Here is a 13,762-nt window from a genome sequence, read left to right as displayed (position 1 = left end):
CATTTCAGTATATAAAGAGAAGTATAGATGACATATTGAAAAACTTTTTAATGGAAACCAAAATATTGAATGCATTTATAAAAGTATACTCTTGACATTAGGTGAAAAATTCTACAGGTAAGTGTATTAAGCATTCCCTGTAGCATTATTTTCATCTTTTACGTGGTTTAATATAAATCTGTAGGAAGGGGTGAATCTAGATATTATTCTTTTAAGAGGTGAAAGATATTTGTTTGGTGAGAAATTCACTAAAGGGAAGCCCCAAATAAAAATGTCAACTATAGCAATTCCATGGTAATTTTAAAGCATGTTGCTATTAATCATGTGTTTTAATATCTAGAATTTACAGTCCTGTAATGATTTATCTTTAAGGGGCTGATAAAGTACAATAAAACTTGTGATTAAGTATCTCAGTCAGCAGAAACACCTTGTAATTTAGCTTAATAGTAGTGTTTTATTAATTTCAAAGTTGTGGTTTTGGTCATAGCTTACTAATATTGATTCCAACTGCTTATCCAATATTTAGAGCTCCTTTTGGTTTTAATGAACATATTTTATCTTTCCAAAATCGATCTAATCAGTTAAAAAATTCTTAAAACTTAAATGACATATTAATTGAATATTCCTGGTTATTGTTCAGTAGAAAATAAAAGAAAATCATATTTATTTGTAACATAAAGAAGTAATCTATATATGTGTGCTATTCAATTCATCAGTTAATAAACTGAAAATACCTGATTCAATCTTTTGAATGTGTTGTGATGCCCTTAAAATTTTCAGTTGAATATTTAAACAGCTGATACAATTAAAATAATCTCATTGGTGAACTATTTTACCATGTGAATAGTCAAGCTCATAGGATGCATATTCTTGATAGAGAATGTTACATATCTTGACTTCCAGAAGTAGATGCCTTACCTGATAGCCAAAATAACCCAAGTTAGCACTTGCTTTTAGGAAGATACTTCTTTCATTAGCTCCTGGGAACAAAAACCATAAACTAATGTCCCAAGTGTGCAGTTTTCAGTTAAGAACATTTAGGAAGCCTGAATTATTCCCTAAATGATACAGGATTATTATTTTGATATTGTTAACAACTGCTGCTTAATACATTAGGTTATAAGTGATGGTCCCAGAATTTAGGGAGGTTAAAAAAATTTCATATTGCAATGTCTCATTCCGGAGAGAGTCTACCGCAGGAGGCAACCTAGTAGCCCTAGTAGCCCTGATCTCTATTTATTGCTTCAAATATGCTGCATTATCTTTCTGCCTTGGGTCCTTCACATTCTAGTGGAGAAACTAAATGCTGTTCTTCCCATGACTAGGTCATTCTCATTTTCTAAATCTCATTTCACACATCGCCTCTGGAGACCTTTCCTCTTGGCCTTTCCTGACTACCTTCTCCATGTAGGAACTTTCTGCTCCTTGTCACTTTCATTATTCTCCATCATAGCATATAATCACTATTTAAAACTTTGTAATTACATATTTAGCATCTGGAACATTGCTAAATAGATACGCAATGAATATTTGTTGAATGGATAATGTCCTCAAAACCTGGGAAAGCACAAAGGCAATAAAAAAATGTTAATTGACTAAATGAATGGATTTAAGACCAAAAGACTACTTGACATAAAATATTGTCAATATCCATTTCACTTTATGAGTTATTTCAGAAATGATTTTTTTGACAACAGACCTCTATTAAATGATTCACGTCCCCAAAGAACAGTTACCAGTTTACTGAAAGTTTTCATGGCTTATCATATTAATCTTTCAAACTGTATATAACTTTTTTTGGTCTGAATCTATGGAAGAAATAACACTCTCTAGAAATACTGTCATGTTCCAACTTTTAATCAGCTTTTTTTAAGTAAAATATGAGCGTAAATTTCAACTTATTTTCCATTTTCAAAACAACGTTTCACAAATACACGCAACTGAAGAGTAGTGGCTTTTGATAGCAAAGACTATAATACTCCAAATATCTCAATTGTATTTTTCAAATCAGGTAGAAATTGAGAAGTGTAAGCCAGTGCACTAGGCTCCTAGAAACAGATTTGAACTTGAGGCTTTACTTTGAGGAATAATATTGACTAAGATATATTTTTTCCTAAAACCACAGTGACACATATTTTCTTTGATTGGAGAACAGTATAGCTGATAGATTGGGTTGCACCTACAGTCCAGATTAACAATGAAAGCATATAAAGTTTTTTTTGCCCACTTAGAATATATTTATTATATTTATATATAAAATTTGAAATTTATCACGTGCATAAATTTTATCAAAATGTAATTCATCCAGTGGAAAAGTAATGGTAAATTATAGTGATTAGATTTCTTTAAAATCTCTTCAATATATAAAGTATCATTGGATATATTTAAACTGAACCTCCATGGACAAATTTTAATGTAAAAAGGAAAAATAAATTACATTTAGCTCTATTTGTTTTTCAAATGTTAAAGAAAAATGAAGAAACAAAGGAAATACAGTTAGTGATACTGATCTTCCTTTAGCAAATCCTGCATTCCAGATAAACTTGGATAGAATGTGAAGGATGAGCCCATTTCTGACTCGAATATGAAACTTAAAATACATAAAATATTAACTACTGTGTCAGGATGCAAGTTTAAAAGCCATAGTTTTTAGGAACCCCCATATGACTTCAGGAACATTTAAAAACAACATGAGAGTTAAAACCAAAGCTAATAAACATATACAAATCAGCACACAAGGGTTTTTAGTTTGCTTGCCCACATTTAAACATAAAGTGATTCTCATCTTCCTTTTATGTTTTGACCCACCTACTTGAAATGACCTTTCTGCTTTTTAAGAAATTGTATTGTGAATGGCCCAAGCTAATTGTCACTCTAAAATGGCTCTAAAATGCCTTAGTCCATCCTGGTGTCTTTCTTCTGAATTGCTGTCTGAGGCTTGGCCTACCTAACTTTTACCTTCCCATTTCGAATTTGCTCCAAGTTCGTGGGGACCCAGAGCGTGATTTTTGCAAGTCATCTTTGGGTGTGGTGCCTGCTCAGTCTGAAAAAGGTAGCCTGGCAGGTAGATAAGAAAGAAGGGGAATAGAGTTAGATGTTCTCAGTGGTGAAGGCCATCAAGCATAAGGAAACACAACTCAACAGTAGCCCCACTCAAAGCTATTTAAGACTATCAGAAATTGAGTTCTGGAGGTGAAGAAGAATGTCTTCTAGGCAGTGACAGTCTGGAAACTTTGACTTTGGGTTCATTGGCCTGAACTTGTTTATGCAAGAAATATAGCGCAAAAGATACCCCTTTCTGGTCAGAAATATTTAGGACCCCTTAAAACATAAGAGAGTACCTTCACATCTCAGACCTTATTTACAGGCTGTGTTTGAGGAAAGCCCAGCTTTAGGAACAACTTTCTATCACTAGAAAGGGAATTTTATTAATCATAGTGACAATAAAATCATCACTGGCTGGTGACAGAGAAGCATGTCCTCATAATATTTTGCAGAAAAAAAAATATTGAAACAAAATTTGAATTGTATTTTCCTTAGTGGAGAAAACTTTCCCAAAGTCCAAAATGTCAGGGTCATGTAATTTGCATAAATGACATAGTGTTTTGATAAAACAACCAAAAATTATTTGATTTAAATTTGAGTTACCCTTTTATGTGTACCTTTTATATGGAACAGGTAGAATACATTTGAATAACAAATATGTTTTAAAAATTATACCAGAGAGAATTGTAAATTGTGCTCTTTATGAAGAGATTCATTTATCATATATTTGAGGAAATCAGGAGATATGTAAATTGAAATGCTTGAAACTGATGTGTAAAAGGAAAATATCCTCACTTATAAAATAAAGGAAAAATAATTCATTCAACTACCAATAGTGTTGGTGTACAGTGGCTTATCTTGTGCTTTCAAATAATTTATGAACGTAAAGATTATCTTAGTTTTGATATTTAAAAATAATTGAAATGATGGTTCTATTATATGTAAATGGAATACACAATTGGCACGTTTCTTTTGTTTACTGAGCTATGCTTTGTGCAAGAGAACTCCTAAAAGCAAATATTTTGGTAATTTTGAGGCAAGATAAAGTTTATCAGAATTAAGTCTTTTATTGAGAGATGAGAGGAAGGTGGCATTTGTAATAAGGATTTCATATACTAATTTCAAGGTAGAAGTTTTGCTGTGCATAAATTTTTGGGGGGAATATCAAAATGGTTTTATAGTAATGTCTTGCTCACATTATAGTCAATGAGAAACAATCCTTTTTTGTAATGTTTTCATTGTTTAAAAAGAATGATTTTTTTTTAAATGCAACTTTGACAAAGATTGTACTATGAATTTTTGGTTGTATCCTATGTTGCAGTACCAGTTTAGGCATGTTTGCTTTAAATGACCATGTACACTAATTAGAAAGAAAACAATTCACCAGGAGCTATATCAAATACAGCCCTGCAAATGGTATGAGCTTTTTCCAAGGATCCATATTGTCTTTGGACTTGGCTGTTGTATTATACTTTAAATGGCATTGATTGTGTGGTTGTAATGAAAGTAACAGATTGATTTCTATCCAGTGTTACAAACAGTAAATAGGAAAAAGTTCCTGTCTTGACCTGCATTCATAACCGATGGGATTTGCTGGCTTTAGACCCAATCCTTAATAAGAGATAAGATGCAAATGTAATAAAACTGGCTTCAAAGTTTAAGGATCTTTTCAATGCTCATCAAAGATGTTTCTTTTTTGCATTTAGATGTGTTGTATTGATTAGATCACAGTCACCTAGGAAATGTTACATTCTTTAAATGCTATTCATAATTTATCATGTAATTAGCATTCATATGTGCCTTTATAAACACATTAAGATTATTGAAGTGGAGGTTATAACATAGTGGTATAGTTTTTAATTGTCTTTAAAATTGAATTGCCTTTTTTGGTTATTTAAGTGAATGATGATGGTTTACTTTAGATTTGACTGATTATTTTTGGTTAATAAAAATTTTTGGCTGTGGAGTAAATTTTTACATTCCAATATAATAGGTAAAGTGTAATATTAGTATATTGTAGTAGTGCATTGTAGCAGTATTTTTTCTGGAGGACTATTCCTGCTGAATATTCATTCAGATTTATAATTGTATTATTTATTAAAATATGAAATACTTGTTTCCAATAGTGAACTCTTAGTCTTTTCGCCTCATTCTTTTCTTGATAATTTAGAAGATAAGCAAACATGAATATTATAATTGCAATTTTTACTCTGGTAGTCAGGATTTTATAAGACGTTTCCCCTATTCACCCTTTGTAAATAAAACTCAGGCCCACAAAACAAAGAATTTAAAATACAAAGTACAGTTGGGAACTTCACTTTGCTATAAATGAAGGAATGAAAAAAAAAAAAGGATAAAAAAGTAACAATTCATTTGTAAGCAACAGTTTCTTCACACATTATGTGACTTTCTTTTGGATTTGTTTTATGTTTTGGGTAAAACAGTTTAGTATAATGATGCTTAGATGAGATAAAACAAAACAAAACAAAATTAAAAAAAAAAAAAAAAAAAACTAACACATCCGACTGCCGATGTTTCTCAGTTGTAGCTTCCAAGAGCTCTGTATTCTTCCCAGCCCACTTCATACCCTGCAGGTTGTGGCAGACAATTCACAGGAAAAGCTTAGACATCGAGCTTGCATGCTTCTTGACTCCATTTTAAACCTTTTGTTCACACCAGGGTGGCATTTTTTCACACTGCATGTGGCAGTTTTGACTCCTATCCAACTTGTCGTATAAAATCAAAGTCTGTGATTTTTTTTTTACATTCACAGGACTGCTTCCTGAACTGTACTGCTGTTTGTGTCTTTCCTAGCGATTGGTGCAGAAGTTTATAGCAAAATGTGTTTTAGGGAGGGGGAGGAAGAAGAGAGCAATATGAAAAATGTCCTGGCCTAAAACACAGGAAATAAATTTTGAATAAGACAGAGGTTGACTCTGCAGAGATCGTACATGAAAATCAAATACACTTATCACTATTTTAATTATTTTTTGCAGTATACAAGTTACAAGTTGTATATATATACAAGTTAATTAAAAATATATTTAATGATATCACTTTCAGGTTGCAAATGACGTTTTTTAAAAAGCTGTCATGTGATTGCAAAAGAAAAATCTCATTCTCAAATTAATATAATTATTTTCTTATTATTTTATAATATTCAATGAGTACAAATGAATTTTACTTTTAGATATGATCATTCAACATACCTTACTATTTGATTTTAAGTTTAATCATGAATAAAATAAAACCTATTAAAAAATTATACTATGGAACACAACATTTAAATAATTTCTGTATCAGCTTTATCATTCTTAGTTTTCTTCTTTCCCCTTTGCTTAATTAAAAATATCATTTTAGTCCTCATTAATTTCCTTCATACTTTCAAATAATAAATTACACAGATATTTCAAATGAATTATATAAAGTCATACTTATGAAATAATAGCAGAAGTAGAAAATTTTACCAAATGCAAAAGTTGTGTGCCTTGGCATGTTTCTACAGAGTAATTATTAAGAAAGATATGAAAACTATGAATAGGAAATTTCTGTACATGATCTGGCAATAGTAAATATATATATAGATATATATATATTTATACTTGTCCTTTGGAATTCTTATTTTGTTTAAAGATTATCTTTTATTTGTATTAAGTATATAAAAATATTCTAAAAATATTCCATAAACATGAAATAATCCCTAGAAATATTTCAATATTAATTTTGTAGAGGGTATAAGGAAAGATTTCCATTTTAATCAACAGATAAATAATGACTATAAGATTTCCTATATTTTCTGAACTTATACAGTAGTCACATTCTTTTATTTTTAAATTACTATATTTTGAACAGTAACAATTCGATCACAACATAAGGAGAAATGAAAATTCAGTTAATAGAAGGAAATATTTAATGCAGTAATAAGTATTTCTTAACAGTGTTAACAAATTTTAAGGTAAAAAATCTTATTGCAAATTTTATTAAACTTTTAGCTACAAAGCCAACTTAATTAATTGAAATAACTTTAGTTAATTCAAGTTGTATACTTGATATATTATAAAGAACAATGTTATTTTAAGAAAAAATATATAAAAGGAGTAGCTGTAGATTATAGTTTTTATTCCTTCTTCTAGGGAATACCTACATAATTTTAGTGCCTCTGAATTATTCATTAAAGTATTCGAAGTATGAAATGTATCTGTTATATTGAAAAAGACCTCAATTTAGAATTTAGATTTTTCTTTCACTTTCTGGAACAACAAACTGTGACTGACAAGAACATAGCAGAGAAATAGCACTTTATTGTAAGTTCTGTAATAGTAGATTACTAGCGGACAGAACAACCCCTTGCTTTTCCTTTTACAGATAGAAAACTACTTTAACTACAACTCCTATAAAATATTTGAAAATAAAGCAAAAAAGAAAAAATATTTCAGGAATAAGTAAATCCAAATTGTTGGTGTAAATAAAATGCTATTTAAAACAAACAAGATGCAATGGATTTAGTAGTCTGGAATTTTCTTGTGATGCATAGATATTTTATCAAGCACAATTTTTTTTTTAACCTGTCTTTAGTTAATTAAAATCTGTCCTCATTAGAAAAAGAAAGAAAATAAAAAGTATTTATACTTGAATACAAAAGTTTTATAAAGATCAAATAAAATTCTGTCATTAGAAACAAATGACTGAAAACAAATAAAATATCCAAATAAACACATACCTATTTAATTGAAATTTGTACTAAGTCCTAATTTAAAACCTAATGGCATCTGGAAATCTAATAAACCATTTGAAATTAAGAATATGGAAAAGAGAAAAATAATCATCATCTAAAGAAATTTTTTATGAAATAAAATTTACCTACTTTTGCAGCTCATGTTTGTTGAAAAAAACGTATGACTTTATTTCATGTGCATGCCAAAGAAGGTAGAAATATATTTAACTCATCATTTTTCATTATCTAGCAAGAAAACTCCAACTTTTATTGCTTTAAGTTTCTTATTTCCTACCCTCCCCGCCTACTCCCTCCGTTTCTTCAGACGCTCTTCTGTCCAGCATTGCTTCTGTTTGAGGTGAACAAAGTAAGACTCCCAAGCAGACACACGCAAAATAACCACCACCCAGCTGAAGAGAAATAGGTTTTCTGCCTTTGACCTGTCCTTATATGTTAATAAAATCAGCTCATACATTCTGCCACCAAATTCAGCTTGGAAGTAATCCTCTGCTACTTAAGGCTGAATGAAAAGAGTACTCATTGTGAATTATGTTTCATCTGTCACAATAACCTTCTTTATTCTGTCATGGACCTCCCCTTTGCCTGTGGCAATTAGAGAAAATAGGTATGCCTTGAAGTATGAGATAGTGGATTCTTAAAACAAAACAAAAACTGATACACACAGACAATGCTTGCTAAGCAACATATTGAAAAAAAGCATATGAAGCATTTTGAAGTGATTCTGATTTTTTTAAGGACTCAGTAAAATAATACATTTTAGAATAAGCAGGTGGGATTGTGGCTGTCGGTTATTGTTAACATCAGTTATTGATGAAAAGCAATGAATTAGAATTGCATTAAAAATTAAATGTCAACATATTTTTGTATTGTATACTTTCTAATTAAATCATGCCATAAGATACATATTACAAATATATGGTATTTATTTAAAATACCAAATGAGAGTAATAAATTTATGTGCCTTTTAGTATATTTCAGTACTCCAGACTAACATTTTCACAAATTTTTAAAAGGAGAAAAACAAAGAAAAATTTTTCCCTTAACAGAGCTTAACAAATATTTTATTTAACTTAAAATCAATGTGATTATTTGATTTACTTACTCTTACAAATCACTGAAATTACCTTGAGGCAGTTCAAGTTCACCTTTCTGGAATTAAATCTGTTAAATGATAGACATCATCTAATCATCTTCTTGAAAAGATACCTCAACTTTTTGGCTTAACAGGATACAGTTATATCACTTCTAGTTACAAATGAGTTAAGCTAGATCTTAAGCTACAAAAGACAAAAAAAAAAAAAAAAAAAGAAAAAAAACAAACATAGTTGACAAAAAAGAAAATGCTCCTTCTCGTACCAAAAGAAAGTCACTGCTGATGAAGTAATTCAAAAGTCATCATAACAGTTGCTAAAATTGAAGCACATAAACAATTTAAGCTATCAAGAAATTCATAAAGTCTGAAGAAAAAATTCTTGAGACTAAAAGGAAAACCTTTTGGCCCACTGCACAGGTTGGGCACAAAAGTGCTTGCTAAGCTATCTATTTCACACATGCAACGACAGAAGGTTCGATATTCATTCGATCGATGAGTGAAAAGGCACAATGGCAAAATCAGACAGACTTCTTTTGAAATACAGATCTCCAATGTCCCCCTACAGTCTACAGATGCACGGCTGGTGGCGTGGCTCAGACGGAGCAAGGGTTACATCAAGGCTGTTCTCTGGACCGTGCAAACAGTCTAGACCAATGACCTGCAGCATCATGCCCTTTGAAGAAGAGGCAAGTTCGGTCATGATGAAGAAAAATCAAGGCGTACCCCTTTTAACAATAGGGAGCAGCTCGAGGCTGCAAAGAGGTAAGCAGGGGTAAGAAAAAAACGGCATCTGCTTCCATGGTTACAGGCCAACTATGAGAACCTTGCTTTTCAAGGGAGTCTGTTCTCAGGCTCCCTCACAGGGTATGTCATGCATTATAAGCAAAGGCAGGTTGAGCTGAAATCCGCATAGTTATTTCAGAGTAAAATGATACGGAGCACATGGCTGGCAGAAAAAAAAAAGTCACATGACTATTAAGAACCAGACTTGGGCTATTTCAGAATAGAATTTTTTTTCTTATGCCAGTTTAAGTAAAGACAGTAAATTTGTATAAAACAAACAGTGATGATAAACATGATTTTCATTTCTCAGGCTCTTATGTAAGTAGAGGTCAAGGGTCAAGATAATACCTCCCACACCATGGCAGGACCATACAGCCTATTGTTAAAATAACTTTATGATGGATATCATTTAAAAATATTTCCATTTTTTTGCTGGACTATAAGGTAGAATATATGATCTTGTGAATATCTTTCTCTGTTCTGATTCTCTTTGATTTCCTGCCCTGGATCTTCCCATGTTTACGTTCATTTCTGTGGTTAGACCTCGTGAGGAAAGGTAGGAGGTTTGGTGAGAAACTTCCTCGGTGTGGCAGTGAAAGCTAAGAAAGTGTGGAGTTTCCTCTGCCTTTATAAATATAGTGAATTCAAATCTATGTCAAAATCATGAGCCTTTGATAGTAGTTCTATTTCTAATTCATGCATTTATATTTTATTCATTGCTTGATACATCGATGAGTCTATAGATTTTTTTTTTCTTTTTCTGTGAGATGGTTAGTTGTTAAAGTTGAATTTTGTGATATGATACACTAGCAGCTAATGCTATTTGAATAAAAATTTGACAAATATAAAATGCAGCATATTCTGTAATATTAAGGATCAGTCTACTATAATAACTATGAAAAATGCAGACATATGAATAATTAACATAGATAAAACATTCCTGTAACAATGTGCCATAACTGAATATTAGAAGAGCTCATATTTGGTTTTCTTCCAGTGATGTACAATTAACTCTAGATGTCCCATGCAGTTTATCCTCGGAACAATTTTTGTTTGCAAGTGTGTTTTTAAAATTAGGGAATAAAAAAGGAAAGAAGGTTCCAAAGGGCAAGGTATAAAACAACTTTCATTACATTTATTTTTCAGAAGTTATGTATGTTATTATAAATGAGCACCATATGGTCTTGTTGTACGCAGATATTCATTTCAAATACTTACCTTGAAAGAAAATTACCTTGTAGCTTTGTGAAAGCAATTAAGTGTTGGTGATCATGATAGCAACAATTTTGTGCTCCCAACTGAGAAATCAGACGGTAATTTTCTGATGTGTTCCTCCGTACTGATGGTGTGTTTTAAGCTAGGTTCACGACTAAAGGTATGCATGTGGTTTTGTTTCTTTCAATGTGATGAGATACATTCATTTCTGTGCTTGCATGGTGAGGAACTCATATAGGGTAAAAAATGAACTACTGAAGTGTTACTATTTTAGTATATAAAAATCCATACACTATTATAAACAGTGAACACATTATCTTAAGCAGTCATGTTGTAGTTTCTTTAAATAATTTACATACTGCTAAGATAATTCACCATCAGAGTTTCTTTGATGAAACAACAGATCATACCTGCTGCCAAAGGTCAAGTGCCAGCTATTTCTTCTGTGGAAAATCTACCTCTCAGTTCTCCAAAGGAAAACAACAAAAAAGCAAATGCACAAAGGTTTACGTATTGCATGATAATTTGTGGGTTGTGGTTAAAGGAAAGAGAGGCTATTGCATGGAATCTGTTGCAAAATAGCTGGATTCTTGGGGGGTTTTTTTGTTTGTTTTTCAGTTAACATTGAACCATTAGTCTTGCTCTTTTGTTTTTCAAAACATACTCAATTTTATGAATATTTATGTGTGTACATAAATTACACTAACTTGCCAAATGTGGATATATGTTAAACACTTGGAGATATTCTCATAAACTCAGATGGATAGTTATTAAAATGCTATTACTTTAACACATTAATATGCAGACAGACATTTAATATTGAGTACTTATGGGGAAAAAGGACAGCTTCTTTCCTTAAGAAAGATTCTCTATATGTGAGTATTAAATATCTGAGTCCATATTACATATGTCCATACTACATGTAGTTTGCAACAAAAACTCCACTTATAGAACAAGGCATATTAGATTTAAACATTCCCTAGAATTAAACGTTAGAATAATTAGTATACGCTGCCCTCCCCACTACAAAATCAAAAAAAGAAGGACTAAAATTGGCCTTGCCTAACGGAGACTTACTCATGTAAGTGAAATAAAAGGACTGAAATTTTCAGTGCTTTGAACATAGTAGATGCTCAACAAAATATCTCTCTAATAAATGAATAAACCTGTAATTGCACTGAAGAATCAATTACCTAAGTATAATTCAATCTCATGAAATGAGGAACAGAAACTTCTCTACTTACGTGTGTATGGTTTTTTTTTTTACCTTTTTCTTATGACCTTTCTATACAAATAAGTACTTTTTGTCAATAATCTGAGATTACTGAATGCCTACTATATGTCCAGTGAGACTTGAAGTGTGTAACCAGAGCCACATTTCCCTAATGGGATTCTATGAAACACTACTATTCTGAAAGATGTTACTAGATGTTCTGGGACAAACAAAAATCCAGAAGTCAAATAGATATGAGAGGGTTACCATATTAAACGATGTTAAATAGATTTCTCATATAAAATACTTCTCAGGGCATTCAGAAAACGAAGTATATAGTGTATCCGTAAGAGGAGCGTATACTTGACACTACTTTCCAAAGTTATTTAATCAACTTTGTTCATAAAATAGTTATTAACGTAATATGACCTAATTTCAAAGATATGCCAAAGCTGGCTAAAACCAGCTTGGATGAGCCAATTGTTAACTATCTCTTCCTAAATTCCGTTTTTAAGAGACATCATTTTCTTGCTTGAAATCAGCTATGGCAGAAGTATTTGCATCACAGAAATCATCAGATCAGAGCCTTTTTTTCCTTTTTTTCAGAACTGGTTGTTAAACATTTACTGGCACACCATTATCTAATTTCTTCTCTCACTCCATCTCTGTAGGTAAGTTATGACCACTAACAGGTCAATAGGTTCAGAAGTTTTCTATTTATCAACCTGTCTAAAATACAAAACTTTTTAAATCAATTATGAAGACTAGACATAAAAGAGATAGGCAGCCATGGAACATAATAGACACTCCATTTTTTCTTTAAAGTTTTTATATCAGGAAGTAGTATAGTTTATCTGTCTGCTTCTCTAATTTAGCTGAGTAAACATCTATGTATATATTCCTTTATACTTTTTCTAACAAAATATTTATATAGTCTGATATATAATTGTCTAATCATTTCTGAGTGCCTGACAACAAATTTCTGAAAATTGCCAGACAGTTTTTAAATGTGTCTCTTAGACTTGCTTCATTATCATCCAATTTTTATAAAACTGAGACAAGGTATCATGAAGTAATTTATACTTTTGTATTGAATATCATTTAATTTCAGGCATTTTATCAGTCGTATTAACCCACTTGATCTCTTGAGTGAGATTATTAGGAGGAAACAAAAATGCAAAATCTATGAGTAGAGATACTGAAATACACGTTTTTGACAGACAAGCCACTTAGTTCCCATTTGATATTTTACCTGTTAAATTACTGTGAGTAGGTTATAGCTGAAATCTTTAAATATTGGGTGGATTACAAGTATAGATATTTGGTTAAATAATATATGACTTAGAATCATAAATTGATTAGTCTTTGGCTTTATTGCTTGAAGAATGGGTTCTACGGTAACAGGTTTTGAAGGGTTTCTGGGATCTATTTTGTGACAGTAAGTAGGATGATTTATAGTATGGTTCTAATTTATCTTTCCAATCACATGCACCCAAAACACTATGCACTTCAGCTTATATGGCTCTCAAATTAGTTAATTAATCTGAGTGTCTATTTTGGGGCCACGTATTATGCTATTCATTGGAAATCCAAACATGATTAATACATGGTCTCTGCCCCTCTGGAGCCCACAATCAAGTATGAAAAGAAAGCAACTAAAATGTGCTGGTATCATGAG

General features: G+C 31.4%; 1 long non-coding RNA gene across 2 annotated transcripts in view; it reads left to right on the top strand.

The window, feature by feature from the left end:
• The window catches only part of LOC138414055 (uncharacterized), a 394,942-nt gene that overhangs the window by 74,601 nt on the left and 306,579 nt on the right, over nucleotides 1-13,762 (top strand). Inside the window, exon 2 of one of the 2 annotated variants that reach the window (XR_011246440.1) lies at nucleotides 9,439-9,635. The exons of the other annotated variant lie outside the window; for it this stretch is intronic. This is a non-coding gene — a long non-coding RNA (uncharacterized lncRNA). The remainder of the gene's footprint in view (nucleotides 1-9,438; nucleotides 9,636-13,762) is intronic. 2 annotated transcript variants of the gene reach the window in all.

Source organism: Delphinus delphis, chromosome 4 (genome assembly GCF_949987515.2).
Source record: "Delphinus delphis chromosome 4, mDelDel1.2, whole genome shotgun sequence".
In the NCBI taxonomy this organism is placed as follows: Eukaryota; Metazoa; Chordata; class Mammalia; order Artiodactyla; family Delphinidae; genus Delphinus; species Delphinus delphis.
Note: the sequence above shows the minus strand (reverse complement) of the source record. Positions and strands in the feature narration are given on the sequence as shown.